Raw genomic sequence first — 26850 nt, 5'->3', positions numbered from 1 at the left:
CTAGTGTGTGGACTCTTGCATTTGACTCTTTGGGTGAATATTATAAAATAATCCTATAAACCACGTGTCCTGCATTAAATTTATTGCCTTGTAAACTCTGACTACAATTATATATTGAAATACCCCACATGAACCAGAGCAATTAGATAAGGAAAGAAAGAAAAGGGATAAGGATAGGAAAAAAAAGACGTTTAAGTTATCATTATTTGTGGATGACGTGATACTCTATATGATACCCCAAAAGCTCTACCAAAAGACTTCCAGATTCAGTGACCAAATCCAGTAATGGTGCTGGTTACAGTGTCGACACTCAAGATCAATACCCTTCCTATACACCAGCAACAAACTCACAGAGACAGAATTAGGGAAAGTATGCCCTTCACAATCACATCCAAAAGAATGACATGCTTAGGCATCAATCTAACAAAAGAAGTAAAAATCTTTATGTTGAAAATTATAATACTCCGAAAAAGGAAATCAATGAGGATATCAGAAAATGGAAAGATATCCCTTGCTCATGGATATAGAAGAATCAACATAGTGAAAATGCCCATTCTCCCAAAATTCTTATATAGATTTAAGGCAATCACATTCAAAATACCATTAGCATACCTCACAGAATTAGAGAAAACATTCCTAAAATTCATTTGGAACCAAAGAGACCTTGCACAGCGAAAGAAATTTTGGGCAACAAATGAAAGGCAAGGGCATCACAATCCTTGACTTGAAGTTATTCTACAAAGCTACTGTGATAAAATCAATATTGGGAAAAAAAACAAAAGATTGGGGATTTAGCTCAGTGGCAAGCGCTAGGTCGTGAGTTCGATCACTGGTACCAATTAAAAAAAAGCCAATCCTGAGGATCAGAGCAAAATAGAAAATACAGATGCAACTCCAAATATACTCAGCTGCCTATCTTGTCTTTGACAAAGGAGCCAAACATGTTAACTGGAAGAAAGATGGCCAATTTAGTAAGTGGTGCTGGAAAAACTGGCTCTCCACATGCAGAAGACTAAAACTAGACCCATGTCTATCACTAAAGGCAAAGTTGATCAAAGATCTAAATATAAAACAAATACTAAATCTGCTGAAAGAAAAAACAGGTAGAAATTTTAAAGACAGGTGTAGACAGAGAATTCAGGAACAAAACCCAGACTGCATGGGGAATACTACAGAGAATCACCAAATGGGATCTCACCTTATTAAAAAGCTTTTGCAGAACAAAAGAAATCACCAACAGAGTGAAAAGATAACTCACAGAGTGCAAAAAAATTACAACCCTTTGTCCCTCAAAGGACTTTATCTAGGACATACTGAATTGAACAAATCAGACCTCCGAATTCAAAGACCAAACTCAAAAATGAGCAACTGAGATGAATTGTGCACTTCTCAGATGATGAAATACAAATGGCAAATAAGTATATCAGAAAATATTCAACATCACTGGTCATTCAAGCAATACAAATTAAAACAGTGAGATTTCACTCACCCAAGAAAGAATGGCTGTTATCAAGAAATCAACCAGTAACAATTGCTGCTGGGGCTGTGGGGAAAAAGGAACCCTTCTACACTGTTAGTAGGAGACATACAACCATTCTGGAAATCAGTGTGGAGATTCCTCAGAAAACTAGGGGTTAAAAGTCCCATTTGACCTAGCTATCCCCCTTTTGGGTGTTTCCCCAAAGGAATTAAGATCATACCAGCAGTGTACAGACACCCATATTTATAGTAGCACAATTTATAATAGCTAAATCTGGAAACAACCCAAATGTCCAACAACCAAAAAATGAATTAAAAATCATACAATGGAGTACTACTCAGCCATTAAGAAGAAACCTGAGAGTTTTATGGGTAAAGCTTGAAATCATACTTTTAAGGGAAATCAGACTCAAATGTGTGAACATCATATTGTTTCCTTAGTGTGAGAAGCTGAAAGAATAAATAAGATCCAAAATGTGCAATAGATATTGTGAAATGGGAGGAAGCTGTTGAAAGGGAAAGAGAATTTGGAGTGGGGGAAAGGAAAAAAGAAAAGATGCCTATGTCTAAAAGATACTTTAAAAATAAAAGATTTGATAGTTAATACTACTAATTTCTTTTAGTTCATTGAAAAAGGATTGTGCTAATATTGCTTGGACAATTTTTTTTTCATGCCTACATCTTATATTCTGAGTAACTGTTTTGAAGATAAAATACACAATGTGTTAACCATTGTTACTCTCCTATTAGCTTGTTATGAAATTTTTCTTCATTAAATTAAAAACCCCAAAAATGCTGGGCGTGGTGGCTCACGCCTATAATCCCAGCACTCGGGAGGCTGAGGCAGGAGGATCATTGCAAGTTTAAGACCAGCCTGGGCTGCAAAGTGAGCTCAAGGCCAGCCTGAACTGCATAGCGAGACCCCGTCTCAAAAAAGACAAAAAAAAACAGAAAAGAAAGAAAGAAAGACAAGAAAATAAAAATAGGGCCTGAACACTTAGCTCAATGGCACAAGTGCCTGCCTAGCAAGCATAAGAGATCATGAGTTCAATCTCCGGTACAAAAAATAAATAAATAAATAAAAATAACCCCAAAAACGTGAAACTAAGGAGTTGAGACAGGAGTGGTAGAGGTAGTGGAGGAATAATTAAAGTGTGGTATGTTCATGTACAAATCTGCTGAAATAAATCCCATTAAATGTGGAAAAAATGAGACAGACTCGTATGAATAATCTTTTTTGTTTGGTTGGTTGTTTTTTTTGGAGATGGGATCTTCCCATGTTTCTCTAAGCTGGCCTTGAACTCCCTACATAACCCTGGCTGACCTTGGACTCATGGTGATCCTCCTACCTCAGCCTTCCGAGTGCTAGGATTATATGCATGTACCTCTGTGCCTTGTTTATAAGAATAATTTTGTAAACAAAAATTTGAAACTGTCAATTTTTAACTTGGATACAGCTGACTATAATGATACGTTATTTTTATGCCAAATGTTCAGCAGAAGTAACATATTACACACTTTAATCAGTGTAATTCATGACACTAAGTATTATTATTATCTCACCAACTAACTCTGTCTCTTGAGGCTTACAGTTCCTTACCTCTGAAATAAGGTGACTGAGGCTGTGTTACAGTGTACCTCATTCCTGCAGTCTTGGATTCAATCCAGAACACCCCCCCCCATATTAACTCTAAAATAAGGTGACTGGACTCTATGATTTTCCAAGACTAAATTTGATAAATCCCAGTGCAGTAGTAAAAACAGCTGGGACTGTAAACAAGCAAGGTTAAGAACCTGGCTTTGAATCAGGCTCGGGGCTTAGAGCCAGACTGTAGGCCACTGTGCTTTTGACCAAATTAATTCTCCTCTTGCAACCTACATTTTTTTCCTGTTCAGTAGGGATAATTGTACCTCTTTTGCTATCATTAAAGATTGAAATAATGAATAGAAAATAGGTATCACAGGGTCTGTAAAAAAGCAAATAGCCATTGGTGCGGGGCTTGAGGTCATGCTGTCTGGGACCCCAGTACTTGAGTTCAAACCCCAGCTTTGCCATTTGAGATGTCTGTGACCTTGAGTAAAGTCGTACAGCCTGTTTGTGTCTGGGTTTCTATATTTAGAGGCAGGGTGATCGTATGACATCGGTGTCTAATGAATTTGGGTAAAGATTAAACAAAACAGTGTATAAAAAGCACCCTGAGCGGCACCTGGTGCCTAATAAACACTCATTGCCTGTTGGTTAATCTTACCATCACCCTTTTGGCTATGTTCGGTGCTGAAAAACACTGTAAGATCGAAAACTGGCATCTTACTCATCTTGTTGGCTTGACATATCCTTAATTGAAACCTGAGGCTTCTGGAAATCCTGCAGTTTGAATAATCCAAAAGCCGGGGCAGCGGAGCATCCAATTACAGATGCTTCACAGCTGCAGCCCAGGGAGGAAGGTGCGACCTCACTACTGTCTAACGGGGGTTATGGGCCTATTACGGAGAAAGCACTGTTTTGTATGCAGCTGCCATGTCTTCGTTTGGCTGCATAATTGTGCCTTTTTGTCTTATTTTAAAGCGTCTTGAGGAATCCGGAGCCCACTCCTGCTGACAGCCATGAAAGCCACAGCATGTCACGTCTCTAATGAGCCTTGAGGACACTCTTACAGCCCCACCGAGGCAGCCAGGCAGAGAGCAGGCTTGCAGGCCCAGCTGGCATCTGCTGTCTCCCCTGGAGCACAGACCACCATGCCAGGCTTTATTGTGGGAACCCCCCTTAAGTCCCCATGCTTGTCATTGTCTCTGAAGGACATGGAGTTGTTTCCCAAATGCCCAGCTTATTGGTAACCTTTGCAGGCTGGCAGTGGAAGCAGAAATTAATTATTCATAGCAGTGGGCCTGTTGTTTACCGAGGATACCGCATCCCTGGCCACCAGACCTTGAATCCCCTGAGGCCTTTGGACAGGCAGAAGGCAGCTGCTTGTGGGGGTGGGACTCAGGCTAAGAGCAATCAGCTGACCTGCCTTGTTTGAGCTGCAGAGGGTTAAAACAATTGGAGTCAGTTTGGAACCTGGAGATTTTACATAAAAATCTGCATCTCTGGCTTTTCTTGAAACTTGGGGTTGTTGACAGTACACAGGACACAGCTGAGTGACTAACCCCTCTGGACTGTGTGTGATTTCCCCGATTGCTCTGGCCTTCTTCCGCTGACCCTTGCATCCCCTTGCACTGGGTAGTGAACAACAGAGCGAGACTGGAGCTGGGCTGTCTGGCTTCCCACTGTCTGTCTGTTACTAGCTGTGGACTTCCATGGTCCTCACTTTCCTCCTCTGCAAAAACACAAAACAAACAAAACCAAAACCCGGAGACTTTTGTTTTACAGAACCAAGGATTGAATCCAGGTGAGCTCTACCTCCAAACCTTTTTCAAATTTTGAGGCAGGTAATTGCTGGTTTGCCCAAGCTGTCCTCAAATTTCATTTCATTTCATATTTTTGAGACAGGATCTCACTATGTAGTTCAGGATGGGCTTGAACTTGCGCCGATCCTCCTGCCTCAGCCTCTCAGTGCCAGGATAACAGGTGTGTGCCACTGTGCCCAGCTTGGCCTCGGATTTGTGCCCTTCTGCCTCAGCTTTCTCATTACCTGGGATTCCAAGAGTGAACAACTGCACCTTGCACAAAATCGAGTTTATGACAGTTTGTTTACCTTACAAATTTGAGAGCACTAAATAAATTTATAGAAGCACTTAGCCTGGCACACACCTAGAAGATGTATTGCACTACCTGCCTCATCTCTAGGCATCAGAGGTTACAATCCTTGTGTTAAGAGTTTTCCACGGAAGTAAAAATATATTCTTTCCTACTGTGCCTCTGAATTCAGGAAAAAACTGTTTCTCCCTCTTCTCAGCATCTTGGAATGTAACAGTTATGTTAGAGTAGCGCCAGCCGTAGCACCAAACCCGCTCCAGCCTTTCAGGGCTGGCCCAGTGCAGGGCTGTCTGGTTCACACAGCAGTCAACGAGGGTGAACCTGATGGGCAGATTTGTTCCTCCTTCATCACTCAGAACCCAGGTTCCTACACCTTCTTGGAGCTGCACCCTCTTGGAGCTGCCCCCTGCCAGGTCTTGGTGGTTCTCAGCTTCTAGAGGGCAATCAGGTGGACACACTTGTTTCTAAGTTCTCTCAACCCAGATGTAATACCTGTTTCTTCTGCTCATGTCCATTGGCAAGGTGACCTGCACAGAACCCCTGTGATGTAGGAGTCCCTTTGGCAGGTGTGTTCTTGGCTGGGCAACTGCTCCCAGCACTCAGCTCCTCTCTGGGGAATCTGGACAGGAATCTCGTGGGGACCTCTCTTCCTCTGACTGTTTTTTTCCTTCTTTCTCCTCCCTCCATCCTTAAGAACCTAGTTTAAGGACTGAAGATAAAGTTCAGTGAATTTTTTTTGAGAGAGAGAATCTTGCCTGTGTAGTTCAGGCTGGACTCATACTTACAGTGGTTCTTCCGTTTCAGCCTCCCAAGTGCTGGGATTACAGGCAGGCACCACCATGCTCAGCATAGCTCAGTGATAGAGTGCTTGCCTAACATGTTCAAGATCCTGGGTTCAAGTCTTAGTACTCTATTTAAAAAAAAAAAAAAAAATATATATATATATATATATATACATATATATATAGTCATATTTTTCTTTTCATATTAAAATTTCTTTCTTTCTTTATATTTGAGACAGACTGTTCACTAAGTTGCTCATACCAGCCAAGTCTGCCTCAGCCTCCCCAGTAGTGGGCAATTATAGGTATGTCCACCATGCTCAGTTAGGACCTGTTTCCTTGTTATTTTTAGACTGAAAATTTTGTGTGTGTGAGCACAGGGATTGAACTCATGACCTCGCACTTGCCAGGCAGGCACTTGTGCTGCTGAGCTAAACCCCTGGCCCTAGACTATGAACTTTTGCCAAAGGTGACTGCCTTGTTTGTATTTGTTAGGTAATTAGGAGTGAAGAGAGAAGAAAAATTATTTTGACTTTCATGCTACAAATCGTTACATACCATAAAAGCATTGATTTACCATATGATAATTAGATTTGGGCAATATTAGTGGATGATTTTTTATTTAGAGAGAAATAAAATTTATCTGCCATGCTTATGTACATTGAAATAGTTACCATATTAGGGAGAAAAACAACCGCAATTTTTATAACCACATTTGGGTTTTGTTTTTACTTTTTTTTGGTATCGGGAGTCAAACTCAGGGCCTTGCAGTATCCCCAACCCAAATCTGGGCAGTGTTGAGGATTGAAACTGCACGCTTGCTAGGCAAACACTTTACCACTGAGCAGTATCCCCAGCCCTTTTTATTTTGAGACAGGGTCCTGCTATTGCCTAAGCTCTCCCCAAAATGGTGATCCTCTTGCCTTAGCCTCCTGACCCTTTTTTCTTCTTTTAAATAGTTTTGAGTTAACTGTAGACATTTAGCACTTGGCTTTGTTAAGGTAGGTATTTCAACTTGTTAAGGAATACATACATATTTTGCCCTGGTCATCTCAAGGGTGACAGTTACTCATGGTAGATGAAAAAAGGAAAGGAGAGAGGGAGATAGAAAGAATATATATGACAAACCAGGCCTGGTGGTGCACGCCTGTAATCTTAGCATTTGGGGGGCTGAGGCAGGAGGATCACTGTGAGTGTGAGGCCAGCCTGGGCTACACAGTGAGTTCAAAGTCAGCTTGAACTACATAACGAGACACTGTAAAACAAAACAAAACACAGCACAACACAACACAGTAAAATATGCTGGTATCATAGATTCCAAAAATTGATGGAAACCAAAAGTAAATTTTAAATTAATTTAAAAGAACCCTTTAATAACTAATTTTTAGTTTAAGAGAGAGGGACAAAGTATTACACAGCATTTCACCTCTCTTCAAGAGATGAAGTGTCTTAAGGTACCCAGGCCTCAACCTTTTGTTTCTCTGGAACCGCAGAGCCTGTCACCTGGGAGGGACTGAGTTTCCCATGGACCAGACAGTACCTGCTGGCATTTGCAGACAGACTCTGAGAAACTAGCACAGGGAACTTCAGAGTTAGGACAATGACCTTCAACTTGGCAACCTTAATTGAGACTAAGTAATATCTGCTAAGTCATGTGCAATAAAGTGGTTAGGTACTTTCTTGCTTTTTTTTATTCCTATATTTTTGTGATACATAACAATTCTGCCCATTTTGGAGAACAGGTAGATAGGCAAATGGCATCCTTCCTGTTTTTAAGATGCCCCTTAGTTTGCTGTTTGACAGGTTTCTCTGCTCACTAAATCACTGTCTGTAGAGGAACCACCATGGCTAGAGCGTTAGGAAGGAAAAAGCAGAATCTGCAGTTTCACGTCTGACTGCTTCCCAGCTGACGTGACTCCCATCCTGAGCGCATTACGAAACCAGGGGGTTCCGAAACTGAAAAGCGGAAACACTCTCTGAGCTGTAGCTGGTTTGGTGCCACATTTTGGGGAAAGAAGTAGGCTGTTCTCACGTTGGTTGACCCTGGTTTTGGTAGTAAAGGGCAGAGGCTCTGGAGCCAAACTTCTGGGTCTGAAGCTCGTTCTAGACCTTTCTAGCTGTGGAGACTTTAAAAAGTCATTTTGCCTCCCTGCTGCTCGGCACTCTTGTGGGTACAATGGATGTGCTAATAGCTTCTGTCTTCTAGAGTATTTTTAAGATAAATGAGGAATCTATGGTAAAAATTCCGTAAATGCTGGAGACACAGTAAACCATCATTAAATATCCCATATTATTCACCCTTTGTTTTCCTAGTATCTGCCATACAACTTTAGGTATCCTATCATCGTATAAGTTTTTGCTAATTAATCTGAAGAAAAATTGAAGAAATTACCGATCTTCTGAAATACTCTAAAGAAGTGATTGCAAGGAATCAGGGATTTAGTTCAGTGGCACAGTGCCAGCCTGGCAAGTGTGGCGTCTTGAGCTTGATCCCTGGTACCAAACTAAATCACACACACACACACACACACACACACACACACACACACTAAAAGAACTGACTGCAAGTCCAAATCCTCCACAGAAACAAAAAAAGATTCCTTGGCCCTGGCCCCACTAAAATGGAATCTCATAGGTCTGGAGTCAATGCATTTTAAAGGTGTTTTTATTAGTATATGTTTGTAGCACATAATGGTCAATGAGGAGTTGGTACATGTACCTAACACATCTCAATGATTTTTTCAGGTCTGTCTCCTCTGTTCTCCCTGCCCCTCCATCTCTTGTTCCCTTTCCCATTTAGAAAAGATCTGTCTCCTTATGTCCAATTAGTCTCTATTTTGGGTTTTTCATATAGGAGACACCATGCAAGAGACACCATGCAATATTTGAGCTTGGATGTCTGATTTACTTCACTCAATATTATAGTCTCCAGGTGTGTCCATTTCCCTACCAATGATTCTGGTTTATTTTTATAGCAGTGTGATACTCCATTGTATGCAAATACCTCATTGAAAATACATTCATCTTTTGATGGACATATAGGCCACTTTGAAGATTTAGCTACTTTGAATTGTGTTGCTGTAAACATGGAGAGGCATGTATCCCTGGTAATATGGTGGTTTTCACACTTTCGGGAAGATGTCTAAAAGAGGAATAGCTGGGTAGAATGGAATTAGTTTTTGAGGAATCAGTGTACTGATTTTCATAGTGGTTGTGCTCCTTTACAGTCTCACAACAATACAGTGGTTCCTTTTCCCCCTGCAGCCTCGCCAGCACTTATTATTATTTGATTTCTTGCTCATGGCCATTCTTTCTGGATTAAAATGTAACCTCAGTGTTGTTTTAATTTGCATTTCTCTAATGACCAGAGGTGCTGAACATTTTTTCATGTATTTATTGTCCATTCATACTTCTTCAGGGAAGTGAATGTTGTCCAATTTCAGTTGTCTTTTTTTTTTTTTTTAAGATAAAATCTCACTTTGTAGTTCAGGCTGGTCTTAAACTCGCTGAATGGCCTTGAACTGGCTGGCCTTGAACTCACATTAATCCTCCTGCCTCCCCCTTGTGAGTGCTGCGGTTACAGGTGTGCGCCACCACCCCTGGCCAATTGTCCATTTTTTGACTGGCCCTTCTCTGCGGGGTGAGGGGATCCCAAGTTTTTTTTTTTTTTTTTTTCCAGTTCTTTTTATATGCTGGATGTCAGTCCGCTGAGGAATATCTGGCAAAAAAGTTTTCTTATTCTGCAGATTGCCTCTGTTTGTTGTTTCTTTTGCTGTGCAGATGCCATTTCATTTGATATGATCTTGTTTGTTGATTCTTGATTCTGTTTCTTGTACAGTGGGGTTCTGTTCAGAACATCCTTGCTTATCTTAAAGAGTTTTCCTATTTGATCTTCCAGCAGATGAAATGTTTATGTTTTAACATTTAGTTGTTTGATCCATTCTGATTTTAATGTCTTCCTTCCTTCTCTCCTTTTCTCTCCCTTCCTCGTTCTTTCCCTTTCTCCTTCCCCTCTTCCATCCTTCCTTTTTCTTTTTCTAAACTTTGAGACAGGGTCACTTGCTCTGTGGCCCAGGCTGACCTCAAACTCCATCCTCCTGCCTCAGCCTTCCGAGTAGTGGGGTGACAGGCCTGCACCACCACACCCTGCTTGCAGTCTGTATTTTCAAGAAGCCCAGAGGATTCTTAGAAGCCAGCCCAGCCAGGCCACAATTTGGCAGGCTTTGCTGAGAGCTTGACACAGAGTGGTAGTAAATGTCTGCTGAGTCTTGAATATAGGGCTCTTTCCACACAGCCCCAAAGATTAACATTGAAAGGAAAGGAAAAAAAAATCCAAATTTACTTAAGAACCTACAGTCTTTCTAAGCAAAATGGGAAGGGAAAAGCCCTTTTGAATTTGTGCAGAGATAAGGAGTTGCTAGACAAATGTAACCCATTTGTGTTCAGACAGAAAGGAAAGAGCCCAAGGTGACCTTTGGTTTCAGAGTAAATACAGTGGCTGAAACTTGGATAAGACTTTCCCGGTTTGCTATTTTATTTTATTATTATTATTATTATTTTGGCGGTACTAGGGGTCAAACTCACAACCTCGCACTTGCCAGGCAGGCGCTTATGCCACTGAGCTAAATTCCCAGCCCCTGTCTGCTTTTTTAAAACATTTGGGGTAGTTGGGATTTTAATCATGGAAGCAACCCTTTGGCTGCCCCTGGATTGTCACTGTAGTGTTTGACCTGTGTCAGGTTATGAGTTTGACTGCTCGCCTACATTCTTTTCTCTGGCTGACCTCCAGGGAAGGAGGTCACTGGGGTGGGGTCGGATCTCTCTAAGTGACATCCCCACTGTCCAAACACAGTTGATTCTGCCTCCCCCACGTTCATTACTAGGCTGGGCCTGGCACATGCCTGTAACCCCAGCACTCAGGAGGCTGAAGAAGGAGCATTGCTGTGAGTTCAAGGCCAGCTGAATTATATTTTGAGACCATGTCTCAAAAAAGAAAAACCTAAATAAAAAAGAAATTCATTACTTTTTGTCTCTGATTTCTCTCTCTCAAAGAGATCAGCCTTCATTGAGATGTAGGTGGCATGTGTGTTCTTCAGGATTAGAGATCACTGTGGAGTTAAGTCAGTTTTTCTGTAATTTGTGAATTTGCTGAGTTTCTAAATAGAGGGGCATTGTTGCTGGACTTTAATAAACAGAACTTTTCTGGGTATTGTAAAAAATACCGTGGAGACGATAGAGTGCTTATAACCTCCAAATCGATCAATAAAAATGGTCAACAAAATACATGTACTGCGTGCTAAATGTTTGCAGAGTAATTAATCATCAATAATCAGAAGGTTAAAAGAGAAGGATGTGGACAATAAAACATCACCCACTTCAAAGCAGGTATACAGAATAGGGCATTGTATGTAAAGCATTTTACCACCCTTGAGAGATCAATTTTGTTGTACCATAATAAGCTCCTTCTGCCAACACCATTATAGAAAACTTTATTGACACCCGGATCGTACTAAGCAGTACATCAGAGGAAAGAGTTCAAAAGTTCGCATCAAGAGCCTTCAGTCTGTGTGGGACCAGGCTAGGAAATAGGCGTGCACTGCATTTGTTGTGTACAAGAGGAGACCAGTGCTTTGACTGGTTTGCAAGACCAAACGTAGGCCTTTACTGAGGGTTGCAACTGCAGCTATTCAGATTCTGCACAGCAACAGCCATGTTTTTGGTGGCCGCAGTAGTAGAGACCTACGTGGCAGTCCCTGTACCACACTCTTCAGGCACAGCCTGTGGCATTTCCCCCTAGTTTTTCAGCTCCATTGTCTACATACCTAATAACAGCTGCTGCTCTCCATAAGCTCTTCCTGAGAGTCAGACGGCCATGGTGGATGCTGTTGTACACTAAGTTGGCAGAAAGTCTCATTACAGCAAGGACTTTTCACTGCCAGTCACAGGTGTGACTCTAAGACTGGGTCTTCATAGGCCAGCGAATGGTCCGCATATTGGGCAGTGGTGTGGGCTTCCCTTGATGGAGACTTAGTATGGGCAGGCATTGCTCTCGGCGACAGGAAATGTCTATTCCCCAGTGCTAAGATGGGCTAAGGGCAGAGCTTACACCTGGCTGCTCTAGTTACTGCCCCTGATGGTCCCATTCCTTGAGGTCACAGCGTAATTGCCTCTCATGAAGACCTGGCAGGCCAGTGTTTAGCACCTACCATTCTATCCTGGCCACTTCAGGAACCCCCCATATCTGGGGGCCTGGAAACATCTATTTTAAAACCTCAGAATTCAGTAGTTCTGCTCAGCCTTGCTTTCCTAGCTAGCAGCAGGGAGGCCACTTACATCAGTAGCTCCAAAGTGGCTGATCTAAGAGAGGCTGCCTAAGGTTATTCGGTTATAAGGTCTGTGATTCTAGGACTCCCCACCTTTTTCTTCTAGAGAGAAGACAGGGGACACATCTAATCAATGGCAGGGTATCTCACCTTTTGCTACTCTAGACAACACTGCAATGACAAATCATGTGTGATGTACCATTTGTGGGTTCACACCTATGAATGTTTCTTTAGAGAATATCTAGATACAGAGTTACAAACTTGAAAATATGTGGACTTTGAATATTAATAGTTTCTGTCAAATTGTCCTGCAAAAATCTTGACTCAAGCCAGGTGTGGTATTACAAGCCTGTAATCCAACACTTGGGAGACAGACTGAGGCAGGAAGTACTGTGGATTTGAAGCCAGTCTGGGCTACATAGTGAGTTCAAGACTAGCCTGAACTATACAAGACCCTGTCTCAAAAAGAAAAAAAAAAATCTTGACTCAGTTTATATTCTCACCATAAAGAGTTTCTGCTCAGGCCAGAGATACAGTGCCTGCCTTGCAAGCAAGCGGGAGGCCCAGAATTTGATTCTTGGTACCAGAAAAGAAAAAGGAAAAAAACAAAACAAAAGAAAAGATCAAAAATAGTCTGTTTACACTGTTACTGACATTTTTCTTGACATTTATTATTTTTCACTTATGCCAGTCTAATAGACAAAAAGGACAGCAATGTGTGTATGATTCTGATTACTAATTAAGTAGAGTATCTAATGCTCTTTGGCTATTCCTATTTCTTTTTCATACTCTGTGCTCACTTTTTACATTTAATGTGAGTATACTTCATGTTTCACGGTTAAAGAGTATGCTAGTTATAGATTTTTAAAATTTTTATTTTAAGGAAAATAAACCAAACCAAATAAAACAGAATAAAGCTAATCAAAAGAAAGCAGTGAGAGAACTGGGGATTTAGCTCAGAGGCTTAAGCACCTGCCTGGCAAGCGTGAGGTCGTGAGTTCAATCCCTGGTACCAAAAATAAAAAGAAAACAGTGAGAGTGATACAGGATTTCAAAACAGGGTAATAGGAAATCAGCAATGGCTACAATAATACCTCTTGTTATCCTCAAAATTGCTGCCCATATGATCACACATAATAAAATCAAAACAGAACAGAATAAAACCAATCAAAATAACATTGAATAAAACAAATCAACAAGATGGAACAAAACAAAATGAGAATGAAAACAAGACAGAAGAAAATCCCCCATAATTGCTGTATTGCATATTGTTATCCTCTTAATAGATGCTCAGACTACTGGCCTACTTATAGATTTACTTAAGAAAGTTTCTCACTCTTATTTCTAGTTTCCAGAAGTAATTTTTACAGAAACAGATGTTGACTTTTCACAAATGTTTTTCTCAGATATGTTAAGATGATTATATGCTTTTTTGCCTTAATATATTAATGTAGTGAATTACACAGATTTTCTAATGTCAAATTAGATTTTATTCTTGGGGTAAACTTTTTGATTCACTATCCAGGGTTGCTAGCTGCTCCGTTGGGTACCAGTCAGCCCATCCACATGGTAGCAAGTTGTGCAGTGCATGGTGGTGCACGGTGGCTCTGAGATGTATTATGGAGAAAAAAATGTGGCTGTGTTTAAGATAATTGCAGTTATGATCATTGCACCTCTGGGATAGGAAAGACTGACACCTACCTGTACAGTGCATTGCTCTCCCTGCCACCCTTCCTCTTCCTTTCTCTCCCCTCTCCTCATTTTTACCCAGAATTATGGTGGTGTTATAAAATTAGTTTAGAAGCTTCCCATCTGTTCCTGTGCATTGGAATGGCTTATATAACATGAGCATTTTCTGTTTGTAAAAATTTGTAAGTCTTTACTTATAGCAAGTTAGGTCTTATGCATAGATCTCTACCTACTGTTTGTCTTTTTTTTTTTTTCTGTCTTTTTCTTTTTTATTGGTACTGGGGATCGAACTCATGACCACACACTTGCAAGGCAGTGCTTATGCCGCTGAGCTAAATCCCCAGCCCCTACTGTTTGTCTTTTTGTCTTTTTTTTTTTTTAAGTACTGTTGATTGAAACCAGGGCTTCACACTGAGCTACATTACCAGCCTTTTTCTTTTAAATTCTTTTTTTGTTTTATTTTTTAGACAGGGTCTGGCTATCTAGCTGTGTAGTTCAAGCTGGCCTTGAACTTGCTGTGATCCTTCTGCCTCCGCCTCCTGCGTGCTGGAATAATAGGCATGCACCACCATGCCTGGCCATGTCTTTTTTTTTTTTTTTTTGGTACAGAGAATGGAACTCAGGACCATGTGCTTATCAGGCAGGCGCTGAGCTATATCCCCACCCCCCATGTCTGTTTTTTAAAGGTTAGTAATCTGTTCAGGTTTTCTTCTCAAACACTTTTTATTTTCTTAGAAAACTGATCATTTCAATTTGATTAATTTCATGCTGTAAATTCATGTCATAGACTTCTTGCTTTGTTCTAAACAAAGGCATGATAAATATTCTTTTCTCTTTTTTGGTACCCGGGATTGAACTCAGGACTGTGCACTTGCAAGGCAGACACTTATGCTACGGAGCTAAATCCCTGGCCCCCATTATTTTCTTTTAATTTAAAGAAAAAAAAAAAAAACAGAAAAAGTAGAAATAATATATAATTTCAAAACAAAATAAACGATAAGAAATCAGTAGTTGATAAATTACATATTGTCCTCTTAAAAATAGTTGTTCAAGTTACAAAAGTAAGTCATACAAGTGACTAAGTAAGACTGCAAACAGTTCTGTTCAACGATCCAACAAAAACTTAGTAATATGGTTAACAATCCTACACATTTAAACATACATACAGTTATATCCTTTAGAGCACTTTCTTTTCCTCTCTTTCTTACAATAGCAATTTCACATTTAAGGTTATGTTACTACTACATTTCTTATTACTTTTTTACACTAGAGACACAATGTGATATTTATAAATATGATTCTTATTTATTTCACTAATGAGGATAGTCTCAAGTTGTTGCCATTTGCCTATGAAGGCCTCAAGATCATCCTTTTTATAGCTAAGTAATATTCCATTATAGAAAAATACCACTCTGCAGTTGATGGGCATCTTGGTTATTTCCAAGATTTATATATTACAAATTGTGCTGCTATAAACATGGGTGCACATATATCACTGTGATATGAGCTCTTCAGTTTTTCTGGGGAAATACCCAGGTGGGGAATAGCTGGATTGAATGGAACTTCCAATCCTAGTCTTCTGAGAAATCTCCATTCTGATTGCACAGTGGCTATACCAGTCTACACTCCCACCAACAGTGGAGCAGTGATCCATTTCCCTGCAGCCTCGCCAACAGTTGATTTCTTGATGGCAGCTATTCTTTCCGGAGTGAGATGAAATCAATGCTGTTTTAATTGGCATTTCTTGAATGACCGGTAATGGTGAACATTTCTTCATGTATTTATTGGCCATTTGTGTATCTTCATCTGAGAACTGTATGTTCATCTCAGATGCCCATTTTTGGAGAGGGTCTTTGAATTTGGGGGCTGGATGTTCTTCAATTCTTATATGTTCTGGATATAAGTCCTTTGTCTGAAGGATTGCTGGCTAAAATTCTTTCCCATTTTGTGGGAAATATTCTTTTAAAAATGAAAAAATATAGCTATGCTGTACTATGCACAGGTGCATGCTTATAACCCCAGCTACTCAGAAAGTGAGGCAGGAAGATCATGGATTTGAAGCCCTCTGGGAAACTTAGATCCTTTCTCAGAAACTGACAAAGGCAGCAGGTCTGGTGGCACATACCTGTAATGCCAGCACTCTGAGGAAGGAAGATCACTAGGCCAAACCTCTTCTGCACAATTTAGCAAGACCCTGCCTCACAAAATAAAAAATAAAAAGGACCTGCAGTATAACTCCGTGCCAAGCCATGTGTTCAACCCTTAGTACCATTCAAAATAATAAAAATATAAAAGGCTGATGTAGGTTACTAGTGAAGTGTTTGCCTGGCTTTTCAAAGCCCTGATTTCTGTTCCTTGTGCTACAGAAAAAGGTTGCCTCTCTGTGCACCAGGGACGGAACAGAAGCTGTGATGTGAAAAGAGAAGCTGAAGCCAGAGCCTGATGGGGACTAGTTTGCAAAAAGAGAGGAGCGTGTTCTCTCTGCATTCCTCCAGGATCTGCTCCCTCTCTTCCCCTCCCACTCTCCTGGTAGTGTAGCTTCTGGTTTCCTCTTTCAGTCTGATCCCTTGACCTCCATCCTCAGGGATTCCTTATAATTCCTGATCCCTGAGGGCACCCTGTGTTATCACCCTAGGCATAAATGGGTTTTATTTTAACATGAGTCATGTTACTGGGCCTGTAATCCCAGCATTCAGGAGTTTGAGGAGGTAGGATTGCCAGGAATTCAAGGGCAACCTAGGCTACAGTGAGTTCAAAACTAGCCTGACCCTACAGAGTAAGACCTTATCTCATTAACAAAACTTATATGTTTATGTATATATAGGCAAAAATTGTATACATCAGGAAAAGAAAAACTTGTATAAATATTTTAATACTAAACTTATTGAAAGGTTGTGAGATTAGTACAAATTAGCTTTGGCCTCTATAATTGTAAGAGGTGCTCAAAGTGGTGATCATTAGCTTCCAGACATTATTAGTATAGTGAACTGCTGAACTGTGTATACATATTTTTTTTTGCTGTCTGTCTCTGTCTCTTTATATATGTATGATTCATATCATGTTTAGGGGTTCAAATTAAGGAGAGGCGTATGACAAGTTTATCATAATGGTGTAAGTTCCATATACACAGTCTTCTACTTTGAGCCAGAAGCCAAATTAATAGTAAGTTATAATAAAAATCACAATTTTAAAAATTAACATTTGAACCTGGGCAGTGGTATGTCCCTGTAATCCCAGCACTTAGGAGACTAAGGCAGGAAAATCACAGGTTTATGGCCAGCCTGGTTACACAGCAAGTTCAAGCCCAGCCTGGACTACATAGACAGACTTTGTCTCCCAAAAAAAAGAACAAAATGTCTGAGTGTCTATCATTGTGCACTTTAATTACATAAATGCATTTTCAATATAAAAAATTCAAGACAGTACTTAGGTTTTGGAGTAAGATGTCAGTTCTGGTCATCTCTGCCCAGCACTTGCACTCCTCCCTGCAGAAGGAGCCCACACTTAACAGCGTTGTGGATTATATGCCCTTCAGGCTTTTATGCCACATTTACAAGCACTTATATCTAATTTGTGCATTGCTTCATTTATTCTCAGAGTAACCAGAAGACATTAGTTTCATTGTATAAAAGGAGAAGAACATGGGGGCCTGGGAAGCTTAGTTAATGGCCACAGTGAATTAATCTGAACCCATGTCTTCATTCTTAAAAGTGCCAGGGAGCTGAATTCTTTGCCTACTGCAGGGAGCTATTTCCCCAGCCCTAGGTGTGTCTTTTGAGGAATCCAGCACTGCTGTGGAACGCATATGGAAAGGAGCCTTGCTGTGTGGCTTGCTTCTTAGAAGTCCAGATAGTAGTGATGGCACACATCTGTAATCCCAGCACTCAGGAGGCTGAGGCAGAAGGATCACTGCAAGCTCAAGGCCAGCCTGGGCTACAGAGTTTAAGGCTAGCCTGAACTATACATAGTGGAACCTTGCCTCAAAAAGGCCCCAAACAGAAAAACAACAACAAAAAATGGAATCCAGATGATGTGAGGGGGTTCAGACCATCTGAGGTGGGGCTGAGGCCTCTCAGAGACTGGAGTAAGGCGCATCCTTGCCTGATCCTTTGAGTTTCAGGGAACCATCATTAGGATTACAGCTCTTCCCTTTTGCTGGTAATTCCAAGCCCAGGACAGGGGCATCCTTAAATTCCTCCAGGGAAGGTTTCCTGCGCTAGGGGCTCCCGCATACCCATGGGGAAATCTCAGAGGCCTGCAGCTGTGGCTTCTGCAGGACCTGCAGCTGGAGCAGCAGAGGAAGTGGTCTGGCCAGGGTGCTGGGCAGGTGGGCTTGCCTTGTCTTGTTCTCCCTTCTTCACCAGGGAATTCCCCATGGGACCGCCACCGAAGCCAGGAAGTGAAAATTCTCTGAGCTATTTATTTTAAGTGGAAAATGAGGGGTTGGAGCTGGTTTCACCTTCCACTTCAGGCAGCGCCTATTGGAATGTCCCCCACATGCCGCTGGTCACTGCCCTGGAGATGGCTAGATCCACACTGGTGTCCCTGGCAGGGCTTCTCTTCACTACACAAAATGCTGAAAATGTAGACAGCCCCTGGAGGATCGAGGCATCTGTCTCCCCTTAAGAGTAGGAGGAAAAGGCCACAGGCACTGAATGCGTTTGCATTTCAAGTACCAAGTGAACCTCAGAAACCAAGGCCGGCTCCCCACCCACCCACCCAGCTCTTCACAGCAGTGGGCCGCAATAGAGATTCTGATTTGATACTGGATTAATTGTGTGTGCAGGAAGAAACTCTGGTTGCCTGTGATGCTTGACTGTGGGTGCAACCCCCTGCCCCACCCCGGTTCCCTGGGAGCCGCTCCTGGGATCTTCTGGGCTTTGAAGCTGGGCCCAAGGGGGGCTTACCTGGACCTTGCTGCTTGCAGGCACCAACTGACCTGGAGAACGTAGTAGGTAGGGCCAGGACAGAGCTGAACTTAGGTTTTTGCAGACAGCAGAAGCCTCCTGGGTGAAAGGAGAGAGCCATTTATCCTCCAGCCATAAATTTCTAGGCAGGATTTCACCAAGGGTCTGCAGGTTAAGAATAGGTCATTAGGACTCATCTTCCCTTCTCTGACAGGCTCATGAAATTTCATGCAACATTTACCAGGAGCTAATATGTGAAACCGTGTAGCAGCATTATGGGGTTGGGAGTGTCGCTCAGTGGCCGAGCACTTGCCCGGTATGATGACCCTTGGGGTTCAATCCCTAGCATTGCAAACAGGGGTGGGGAGAGGGCATTCACACCCTGGGGGACACACAGTAGTGGGGGCTCTTCAGGCAGTTGGATTGCATGCCCCATCCTCCCCTGTCCACAGCAAGAGTGCTCTTAGCAGTGGCTTTGTGATGTGCAGGAGTGTGTGTCAGGTACCTTTGTGCTTGGGGACTGTTTGCTGAAGAGAAGATAAAGAGGAAGCAGGGAGATGCTTTCAATTTGCATTTTAGAGTAAGTGAAGTCTAAGATGAGTAATAGGAATAGCCTGGAGATGTTCTTTTGGGTTTAAGTTGCTACATCTGTTATTATAAAACACATCCCTGTAATAGCATTCAGACGTGTCCTAAGTATATTGCATGTGTGTGGAGGGCGGGGTACACTTCTTTTTGGCTTTTTGTTGTTGTCATAGTGCTGCTGAAGATTCATCCCAGTGCTCATCGGTGCTAAGCATGTGCTCTGCCACTGAGCTACCCCACCCCCAGTTTTGAGACCTGACTTTTAATTTTTCTTGGTCCAACATTTTAATTTAATGTTTACTCTGAATAACTGAAATTTTACTTTCTTTTGAAACGTGAACTCACTATGTACCCCTCTAGGCTGACCTAGAATTGCAAATCCTCCTGCCTCAGCCTCCCAAGTGCTGGCGTTCTAGGTGTGTACCACCATGCATGACAAGTTTTTCCTTTTCTCTTTGAACATACATGGAAATTTAGAGTCTTCAGACCTCAATTTTCTTTTTGCTTGAGAAGGAAGCTCTACTTTGGTGCCCTGGAGAGAGCTGTTTATAAGAAAGTTTATATCATACTCAATTTTTCATCTTTCATTGTCTCAAAACCTTTTGAAGACTTTTAGCAAACTATAGAAATCTTTTCCATGGGGCCGTGGGTTTAGCTCAGTGGTGTAAGTAAGTAAGCACCTGCCTGGCAAGTGCAACATCGTGAATTTATTCCCAATACTGACCAAAGGAAAAAAAAAGAAGTCTTTGCCTTTTTCACACATGGCAACCCTGAATTTAAGGTGTGGAAATTATGTTTTTCAATACAAACCTTTTTCTTACTCTAGCTGCTCTTGAATAACAAATGACGGAGGGAACACACTTGGGAGAGACAGGGTTGCTTTGCTCTTTAAAAAGTGCTCATGGGTTAATTCTGCAAAGACAGCGACATACGTACAGAAAACAAGTGAGTAGTCTGGCATCGAGGACCTCAGTACAGTGACAGTGTCTTCACTGGGGTTGTTGTCTTTTCAGGGAAGCTGTCCCATTTCTCCATCTTGTCAGGAGAAACCTGTAGTGTGTGTGTACACGTGTGCAGAACCTGACCAACATAATGCTAATCACTCAAACTACTCACTTGCTTATGAAGGAGCAGATGGTGCTGGTGTCTTACACCCATTACCTCTTTTGATCTTCTGAACCATCTCAGTTGAGATAGAAACCATCGTTACCCTTATTTTACAGTGGGACATCAGGTCTGGAACCCAGGTCTTTTCTGTCTCCAGAACCCACATCCTGAGATACATCTTTACATTCTGTGCCCAGAACAGCAGCAGCCTAGGCCCTGACGCTGTGAACCTGCTGTCCCTGTGAATAGCTATGCGTGACTAAAGCCTCTAAAGCAGTGCCCAGAGCTGTTAGCAGGTATCCCCTCTGTCTCCTCCAACACTTCGGGGGTTAGAGAACAGGCTAAGCCAGGTGGGGAGACAGAAGGGAGAGCAGCCAGACATGGTGGCACATGCCTGTAACCTCAGCATTTGGGAGTCTGAGGGAGGAAGGAGAGTTGCTGTGAGTTTGAGGCCAGCTGGGGTACATAGTGAGTTCAAGGCCAACCTCAAAAAACCTTGTCTCAAAAAAAAGGAAAGATCATACTGCACCTTGATCATCAGGCCTGCCAGCTCCTACTTAGAGAAGAGGAACCTTGCACAAGGTGGGCTGTTGTCTGGCTCAAGCTGGAGCATGGCATTCTCCAGGGTATCATTTCTACTCTCAGCAGCCGTGCCCACCAACAGTGAATCCTTTTGGAAGTGTGCTCTATGCAGGTGAGTTCTCCTGGACACAGCCTCCAAGGTACCTGCTGAGGGACCAGGATTGCTGGCTTAGAGGAGGCTTCTTTGATTTTATATTTGCAGTGTGCAGGCTTCTAAAATCAAAATGCTTATTAATCCTTCAGCCATTTGGTGAAGTTTACTAAAAGGCGCTCTCTTAAGACCCATTTCCCTCCCACCGTTTTCCCGTGAGCATGCCTAGAATGAGTTGAAGGTGTGAGGAACCGCGATTTCCTCCACCCCCATCTCACCTCTGACCACCGGCAGCTTTGTCTCTCTACCTTGGTGTGCTGTGCACATGTGATTTCCTGCGTGTACCATGGTGTGAGGAAGCCTGGAAAGCCTTTCTCCCATCCGTCCTCCTGAGGCTGGGATGGCCACACCAGGCCTCCACTGACTTTATTTCTGCCAGGTGTTGGGTTGTGGGTGATGAATCTGTCTCTGGGCTGGGTTTGAGGGTTTCTGAAGCTGAAATTAGGAACTTAACCCACACTTTAAGGAAAAAAAAAAAAAAAAAAAAAAGACTTGTCTTAAAAAAGCAGTATTTCTTAAAAATACATTTTAAAATCTTAATTTGCTTATTTCCTTTTAATCTCTTTTTTCTTCTATCTCCAATTCAAGCCTAATTTTTTCTTTCCAATTCTTCTGTCCTTCCTCTCCTCTTGGTCCTTAATTTCCATTGCTGAAGTGCCAAAGAAGTCACTAACACAGCCCCTACAGGGCAGGCGGATTGCTCTGTGCTGGCCTGCATCCAGGTTTCCTCCCAGTCCCAAAGGCCAGTGGAGCCCAGTGGAAGGAAGAGCCCTGAGGCCCATCAGGAGCAGTTCTTGGCTTCTCTTCTCTTGTGTCCCTGCACAATGCTGACAAATGCAGAGATGTTCTTTTCTCCCCCAGGAAACGAATTTGAATTCGGAAAATGTACTAAATTTTCACACAGGGCCTCATCTTTATTCCCAAGGAGGTCCTGAATAAAGTGAGGTCATAGCTTGTCGGGTAGAACTTGCCTGATTGAGATAACATGATAATGTGAGCTGGCTTAATGGCACTTGCCTATAATCCCAATACTCAGGAGGCTGAAGCAGGAGGATTTCTGTGAGTTCGAGGCTAGTCTGGGCTACATAGACCCTGTCTTAAAAAAAAAAATCATAATAACAATAACTTGAGAAAATCAAGGTGGCACTGCCCAAGGATCAGGCTGAGAAATTTCTGTAAACAACCTGCAAAGCTGGGAACTCTGGCTACAAGCATATAAAGCCCGTACCTACAGTGTGCATTCTTTAAAAGGCTGAAAAATTCTAATCACATTTTGCTCTTTTATTATCTAAAAGTTGTTCTGTTTGTTTTTCTGGTCCTGAAGCTTTGTACATACAAGCAAGTGCTGTACCACTGAGCTGTGGTCTTAGCCTGTCTAAAGAATTTTTGTTGTGGTTTTATAACCTTTACAATAGAAGAAAAAACAACAATAAGTTTATAGTTAAAAAAAAACAAACCTAGACAGGTATAGAGGTGCATACTTGTAATCCCAGTTACTTGGGAAGCTGAGGCAGGAGGATTGTAAGTCCAGGAGGTCAGCCTGGACAATTTAGTGAAACTGTATCTCAAAATAAAAAATAAAAAGGGCTGGAGATATAGCTCAGTGGCAGAGTGCCCCTGGGTTTGATCCCCAGGACCACAAAAAAAAAGGCAAAGCAAAAACCACAGGGGCTGGGGTGTAGCTCAGAGGTAGAGTGCTTGCCTAGCATGCACAAGGCTTTGGGTCCCCTCCCCAGCCCTACAAAACCCTCCAAAAACAAAACAATGAAAACCCCAGCAGCCTGTATACTTCACACCTTTATGTGGCCTTTTGATGATTTATAAAATGCACATAAGTGAGCAGATGACAGGATGCTAAATACAGTGTGGCTTCTGAGACAGCGGCTTGGGTGCTCGTCATAGCAGGACCTTGGCGAGTCTCATCTGTCTTCTCCAGGCTTCTCCTGTCTTCTCTGTCACCTGCAGAGCTAAAGAGGCTTTTGTTTTCCAGAACAAAGTGGCTGTGACCCTGACCTTTCCTAGGCAGAGTTTTCACACCCTCACCAGCTCTCTCAGGAGATCAGGAGAGTGAGGGCTGGGCAGGGGAGAGGGCCTTTTACTTGGAGGCCAGAACCTTTGCTTGTAGACTTAGGCACTGCCAGCAAGCTTCTGGGGGTGCCTAAGAGCCAGTCTCCTGGATAAAAGAGAATCTCTTTCGTCTTGGGCCTGAAAGCCACATAGAAATCTTCAGCAGCTCTGCTTTGGTTGAAATGTGCCCACACATACTGACCTTTGGGTTAGTGGTCTTTGCTGGAAGTTAGGGTTTCTTGCAGAGCTGAAGGAAGCACGGCCTGCATCCTCCCAGAGAGACAGTGCAGCGGAAACCAGGAACTCTGCGGACCAAGATGCTTCTCTGCAGCAACTTCCTCATCTCTGTTTACTTCTAGTAGCAAATAGGGTCTCTTACAAAAGCAGCTGCCCTCACCTCCAGAAAAAAAAGCAGCTCAGTCCTCCTGAAGGGCCTCAAACACCTAACCCCGGGGTGGACATCCCAGCCAGCCAGCTGCAGCAGCAGCACATGACTTTATCTCTGCAGGCTGCTGGGTGGCTTTGATTTGACTGTCAAAGGACGCATTTGCTCCCACAACCGGAGACCTACTGGGCAGAAAAAAGTGGGAGTTCAGATCTAGCTAAGTAGTTAGAGGAGGCAACACAGAAGCTGTTTTCTGGGGAAGTCGTGATCTCACTGGGGCCTGTGGCTGTCATCGTCCTGAGTGAGCCAAAGCTTCCTGAGATGCTGGCTGTTGAGAGTGGGGACCAGCATAAGAGACTTTCCAGGAAAGGAGACTTCCCATCAGCCTTCATCCCTCTGCGCCTGTGGCTGCCCTCATGTGATGGGTATGTGGCCTGCTGGGGGAGAGAAACTTGCACAATCAGACAGAAATAGGAACCTGGAAAATAACTTGGTGGGGCAAGGAGGGGATTGGGCAACAAGTTGTTGAGAAGACTTTGGGCTGTACAGAGGGGAGGGAGGAGAGCCAAGTATTATCTGAGTTGCATCTAAGATCTGAGGAGGTCTCAGGAGCTTGAGGCACCAGGGTGGTCAGGAGGCAGAAGCCCAGCCTCTTCCTCCCCCATCTGTCAGGCTGACTGGGTACAGGGCTGACTCAGAAGGATGGCACAGGGTCAGAGGTTTGAAATCATGTAGGACAACATGGAGGTTGCTGCAGCTCAGGAACCAGGGATGTCTCTCTCTTTAACCCAGAGCAGATTAAATCAGTGTTCCTTGGTAGCTCCAAAATACAAATGATTCCCCTTAAAATACAGCCCTGGGACTGCCTCAGACAGTAGATGGCTTCTGTAGTGTTTGTTGAAAGGGCTTCTCCCCAGGTGGCTCAGCAGGGAACTGAAATTTCTCAAACATTCACTTTTCCAGTTTCAGGGTGGAGGTTTCTCAGAGCGTGGGGACCTTTAGGAAAGTGAATCTCTCCTACCTTACCTTGTGGTACCCTCTTCTCCTGGGGCCTTCGCCTGTGTTCAGAGCACTGAACAGAGACTGCTCAGGAAATACAAGCCCAGAGACATGAAAATGTGGATGAGGGCTTAGCTGAATCAAAATGTAGAGTGGATTACCTGACTTTTCTTCTGCTCCTCTGAAAAGTTAATTTTAACTAAGGAATATTTTTTTTCCTCTAAAATGCTCCTCATTATAGGGACTGGGATTGTAGCCCAGTTGTAGAACATGTGGTTAGCACCTGGAGGCCCTGGGTTCAATCCACAGCACCAAGAACAAAACAAAACACAACATCCCCAGAAAATACTTGGTTGAGGCAGGGTCAGGCTTGGGTAAGAAAGTGGTGCTCTGGAGATTAGTTAAGCACCACAGCCTTGGCACCAGAGAACCTTCGAGACACAGGTCCTCTGCCCGAAGAGAGTCTGAAGACCCCAGAGCTTCTTGGATTTCAGCTGAGGAAGGAGAACATGGAAATTCATCTGGAGAATGGCTTTAAGAAAGAGCTCTGCTGAATAATGTAGTGATAGAGTAATTCACCATAGCTAAGCAGTGGAAACATCCCAGATGCCCTAGGTAAATGAAGAAAATATATATTACGCACAATGGAGAGTTATTCAGCCATAAAGAAGAACAAAATCCTGTCATTTGCAGAAAAATAGGTGAAATTGGAGGCCATCAGGTTAAGTGAAATAAGCCAGTCTCAGAAAGTTAAAAATCACGTTTTCTCTTGTATAAAGAATTTTAAAATAAATAAGTAAAGGAGAGGAGACAGAAAAGTAGAAGCCTGTCTTCTAGAGATGGGAAAGGATATAGGAAGGAGAAAAAGGGAGAGGAGGGAAGGGGGATGCAAATATCAAAATGTGTTACATGCTCGTACCATACGTGTTAAAGAACGTCCTTGTTCTGTGCCGTGTTCACTAGTTGAGAGAAAGAGCTCTGCTAAGTTCATATCAACGTCATGCTGCCTCATCAGTGGGCATCAGCGCAGGGAGTCCGGCGAGGACGCTTGCTGAGGCTTCTTGTCCTGAGCTGGATCAGAGAGTGAGCTTGGCCCGCTTCCGGAAGTGTGATCATGAGCTCCTCTAAAGGGGGAATGACAGTTGTGGTCTTCCACAATGAAGTGTCCTGCGGTAGTGACAGTAACCGGCCTAACACAGTGCCTACAATGTGATTGCTGACGCCAGGAACACGTGGGAGGCCTTTCAGGGAACTCACGGGAGGGAAGTTGGATCCTGAACTCTGTGCGCATGAAAGGTGAAGGGGGCCCCTGAAAGGTGTCCTTATTAAAGATAGGGCTAACCTGGGTGTGGGAGCAACACCTCTGATCCCAGCCGGTTTGGAGGCTGAGGCCAGGTCAAGCCCCGCCTGGACACTTAGCAATTAGTAAGATCCTGTCTCAAAATAAAAAATACAAGGAGGACTGGCAATATAGTTCAGGGTAAAGACCGTAGGTCCAACCCCAAATACTAAATAAATCAACAAATACCTGAAAAAGGGCTATAAATTCTTTTCGGTCTCTTGAGTTCATGTTGAGGCTTCACATTAGATGAATAAGTTTTGCTAGTTCTCAAAACACCCTTCTTCATGCATCCATTCTCATTCCCTGTACATATTTTTATTTGCCTGTTTGTTTGTCTTAAAAGACAAGATCTCACTTTGTAAGTCAGGCTGGCCTTAAACTGACTGTACAATGCAGGCTGGCCTTGAATTTGTGTTTGTCCTCCTGCCTCAGCCTCCTGAGTGCTAGGATTATAGTTTTTTGTTTTTTGTTTTTTTTGTTTTTTTTTTTTATACAGAATATCATCATGTTGCCCAGGCTGGCCTCAAGTTCCTGAGTTCAAGTGGTTCTCCTGCCTCAGCCTCCAACATAGCTGGTACTATTGGTATATGCCTATACACCTGGCTTTTCACTTGCATTTTTGTCTTTTCAGTTGCTTATGTTGAATTACTTATCCCAATGAATCTTGGGTGCCCTTTCCTTCAAGAAGCATTGTCATCAATTTTAGCTGGGAGTGGTGACCTCCTTAATAACATACTGTTCAGCCCACTCTTAGG

The 26850-nt window shown here is 42.7% G+C and overlaps 1 protein-coding gene and 1 long non-coding RNA gene across 5 annotated transcripts in view; one reads left to right on the top strand and one right to left on the bottom strand.

Moving 5' to 3' along the window:
- Abr (ABR activator of RhoGEF and GTPase) overlaps window positions 1-26850 on the top strand; it is a 195506-nt gene that overhangs the window by 18133 nt on the left and 150523 nt on the right. The window lies entirely within an intron of this gene.
- Window positions 14212-25929, bottom strand: LOC106027649 (uncharacterized). 4 transcript variants are annotated; one of them, XR_010048212.1, is made up of 5 exons: window positions 25673-25929; window positions 21099-24191; window positions 20273-20374; window positions 18878-18976; window positions 14212-18591 (listed from the first exon to the last, which is right to left on the bottom strand). It is a non-coding gene; the product is annotated as an uncharacterized LOC106027649 (long non-coding RNA). The 4 variants fall into 4 exon arrangements; XR_010048214.1 differs by lacking the exon at window positions 25673-25929 and having other exon boundaries at window positions 21099-23475; window positions 23572-25448; XR_010048213.1 differs by lacking the exon at window positions 25673-25929 and having other exon boundaries at window positions 21099-23936; window positions 24029-25448.

Source organism: Cavia porcellus, unplaced genomic scaffold (assembly GCF_034190915.1).
Source record: "Cavia porcellus strain 051 isolate PalLab524CR breed Dunkin Hartley unplaced genomic scaffold, mCavPor4.1 scaffold_6, whole genome shotgun sequence".
Taxonomy (NCBI): Eukaryota; Metazoa; Chordata; class Mammalia; order Rodentia; family Caviidae; genus Cavia; species Cavia porcellus.
The sequence above is the reverse complement of the archived record's forward strand: the minus strand, read 5'-3'. Positions and strand labels throughout refer to the sequence as shown.